The sequence below is a fragment of the Oxyura jamaicensis genome, chromosome 1 (genome assembly GCF_011077185.1).
Source record: "Oxyura jamaicensis isolate SHBP4307 breed ruddy duck chromosome 1, BPBGC_Ojam_1.0, whole genome shotgun sequence".
NCBI classification, from domain to species: domain Eukaryota; kingdom Metazoa; phylum Chordata; class Aves; order Anseriformes; family Anatidae; genus Oxyura; species Oxyura jamaicensis.
The window spans coordinates 140,946,842-140,950,354 of record NC_048893.1 but is presented as its reverse complement, the minus strand read 5'-3'; the positions used below and the strand labels follow the sequence as shown (position 1 = coordinate 140,950,354).

Sequence of the window (3,513 nt, the reverse complement as noted above, 5' to 3'; positions counted from 1 at the left end):
ACCTTCTGCTCAGAGAAACAACCCCCTTGGAAGATCAGCCAGGCTTAGCCATGTTCTATCTGTGTCATCATGATATCATCCATAAGATCTTATTCCGTGCAGGTAAGAAGAAAGCCACCTGCAATACAGCTCTAGGGTCAGTCTTTGACAACTGGAACCATTAAATTGAATTAAATAATTAATAAAGTTAGTTAATAAAATGAAAAGATGCCCAATTGTAATTTAATGCTTATTGATTCATAACATAGGGTTTGGTATGTGTTAGACAAGAACAAGTGCACCCGTTTTTGATGCCCACCAGAATGGTGACAGTCAGGTCAGCTGTGTAGTTATAAGAACAGCATATACTACAATCCAGATTTTATGAATCTTGTATCCCCACGTTGGTGAAAGGTTTCCTTTGAGAAATATTTTCCACTGGTCTACCAAACACTGTCAGCTTTCTACAGTAGGTATTGGAATCTCACAAAAATAGTTGTGATGTTGACGTGTTTCTCCTTCACAACCTCTGAGTTAACTGCGGTAGTTGCACTCAAGTCATTTGCAGGTGTTTTTTGGTTGGCTGGTTCTTGTTTTAAGCTTATTTTCACTTCAGTGTTAAATAACGTTATCTAACTAGGCTATTTCACATTTTCTGATTGTAGGGAACACTGTCTCTGCAGAAATAACAGGCATTCCCTTAAGCACAGCTGGCTGACAGCCTGAATTTGCAGCCTGCAGAAAACTTTAACATAGTAAGAATATTTTTGGTTTTCCTTGGAAGAAATGAATCAGTAGTTCAGAAAGGTAGCTGTGACATTTTCAATCAATATCATTATTTTAGAATTTTATAAAAGCAGAGGGGAGCTGTGTGTGCTGTGAGCTGCACACAGCTCCGGGGGACCCAGTGATTCTTGGGGTCTCCCAGGCTGTCCTGTGATGGAGTCCTGCAGGAAGTCTGGGGGTCCCAAACCTGTTGCTGCGGGGCAGGAAAGTGAGGATGGGAAACCTTTGTGAGTCCCAAATTCCCTCAAAATCAAGGTGTTTGTGCAGAATGGTTTGATTTTGTCAGGCCAGTATTTGCAGATGGAAACCAGTTCAATCAGCACATTTCCCCCTCGTTCCATTCCCTGCACTTTCCCAGAAATGTCCCTCTGCTCCACATCCCAGGCTCTGCACTCTCTTTTCCAAGTCCAGGCTGCCAGAAGTTTTTTGTTTGTTTGTTTGTTTGTTTTTGGCTACTCACAAGTAAAATCTAAATACAGCCCGAGAGGGAAGGCAGGCAGGCAGGGGATGCTCGGCGCCTCCTCGTCCTGCACCTCTAGGTGGGGTAGGCGAGTTTCCTCAGAGAGCGGAGCCCTCTCCCGCTCCTGGCAGTTTGCAAAACTTCCCCAGCAGAGAGCAAGCAGGAAAGGAGAAGTTCTTGGGAAGCCCTCCGAGCCTGCGAAGGCAGCGCCGGGCCGACAGAGCTGAGGGCTTCGGTGGTTTGGAGATCCCTGGGATCGAGTTGGGGACATTCATGACAAGCTCTGCGAGGAGAGGACGTGCGCGCTGGCTGTGCCCGAGCCTTGGCACCTGTGAGAGCCCATCCAAGTGGTCACCTCAAGCCCTGCGGCCGCAGGAGGACCTCTCCGGGATTCGGCGGTGGTGACCCCATCTGTGCGAGGTAGGCTTGCGTCGAGCGCGTTTGCCACCATTGCCCAGGGCTGGAGCGGCTCTGGGGCAGGAGCTGCTCTGTCACTGGGGGCTGTTACTGGGAATCGTGTCGGGTTTAGGTTTTGTTTGAACAAGATCTACTGTTCTGTGAGTTTTTCTGCTCCCGGCACTAAACTGAAGAGCTGCGTTTTTCTGTGAGTGCCAGAAAGTAGCTGGAGGTCTTGGTAGCATCTTCGGTTAATAGCTGGAGGTCGTGGTAGTGCCTTTCATTGAAAGTTTCCTCGCTTTGAATGTGCTTTAGATTTACTTATTATGAGAAATTTTGATATTCTGGCCAGTTCACAAACACCAGTGGGTCCAGCAGATCTTTTTACTGGAGTGGAAGTACGCATTTCTCCAGAGGATAGGGGGGCTGCTGTGTGGGGTTTCCTGTTAACACTGCGAACTAATTTGCCTGTGCAGTTCAGACTGTTATTGCACATTGGAAATTACAACCAGCTACCACAGCATTGGCAGCGCTGAGGCTGACTGCATATACATGTGAATACATGTTTGTAGCATGCTGATTTTTATTTTCCCTGCTTCCTCGGCCTTGCTGTAAGAGTGCTGTGGAACTGAGGTCTGGAGAGGAAAGCGGGTTCCCGGGAGCACCTGGGTGGCAGTGCCATTGCCATGCGCTCCGAGCACTGTGCACTGTACTCGTGGTACCCGAGCAGCTTTGAAATGCCCATCTCAGCTACCTCTGCAGGAGCAGAGAGCTCAGCCTGGGCTGCAGAACCTACCCCAGCAGCAGAGCCAAGCGGCCTGCCTGAGCCTTGTATGACTACGACCATTACTGGTACCGAGCCGGTTGTTTTAGCTGCTGCTGCCATGACTACAGCATTGATGCTGTGGATTCGCAAAAAGGCAGCTTGCATGACTAAGAGAAAGTGTGTTTTCATTTTTACAAGCTGTGGTGCTTTAGACAATACACAGAGGGGCACTAGGTAGCACTTCAGATGTGTTCCCCGTGGGATGAAGGCTGAGCTCATCATCTAGTGCAATGGTACCAAGGAGCTTAGTGATCAGTGCCTGCTTGGGGTGCCACCCAAAACCACTTTATACGCCTCCAGCTACAAGGAAAGCTTTCACACCCACGGCTGCTGTTTGTTGCAATAGGTGAGGCCTATGGCTACTGCTGCCACTCCTCTATAGAAGAGGAGAGAGACAATGTTGTACACTGCAATTGTGTGTGATGGATCTCGAAACATTTTGGGCAAATGTTTGAACTCTGTGGCATCTCTATGAGAAAAATCATGGGAGATCATGCATTTTAAAAATAAATCAATGTCACTTTGCAAAATGGTGTCAAACCCAATGACTACGTTCAGGATTACTCAGTCCTTCCTTCTTTTCTGTCATAAATGTCTAAGTGGAAAGTGAAAAGAATATAAAGTGTCAGTATCCTCTATTGAAGAGCAACACCAATAAGAAACTAATTTTGAAATGAAATGAAACAAAACCAAACAAATGAAGGAAATACATTATTTTCAGCAGCAGCCAGGTTGGCGCCACACCACTTGGTGGGAACAATTTCTCCTTCAGGTAAGCCCCCATGAACGCAATCCCATTGGAGATAACTGACAAGAAAAACAGTTACCAAAACTTGGCCCAGCTCTTTTGGCCTGCATGGTATGACATGATTGTGTTGGTGTTCATAAAAATGTAGTCTGAATTCATCAAAGAGCTCAGATGAGAATGCAAATGTGCACAGAAAGAGACAACTTTTTTCTTTCTTTTTCTTTTTCTTTTTCTTTCTTTTTCTTTCTTTTTCTTTCTTTCTTTTTCTTTTTCTTTTTCTTTTTCTTTTTCTTTTTCTTTTTCTTTTTCTTTTTCTTT

The 3,513-nt window shown here is 45.9% G+C and overlaps 1 protein-coding gene across 1 annotated transcript in view; it reads left to right on the top strand.

The window, feature by feature from the left end:
• Window positions 1-1,375: 1,375 nt before the first annotated feature.
• EDAR (ectodysplasin A receptor) overlaps window positions 1,376-3,513 on the top strand; it is a 69,102-nt gene continuing 66,964 nt past the window's right edge. The window contains exon 1 of the mRNA XM_035317086.1: window positions 1,376-1,645. The gene's annotated coding sequence lies outside the window, so the exon portion shown is untranslated. The remainder of the gene's footprint in view (window positions 1,646-3,513) is intronic.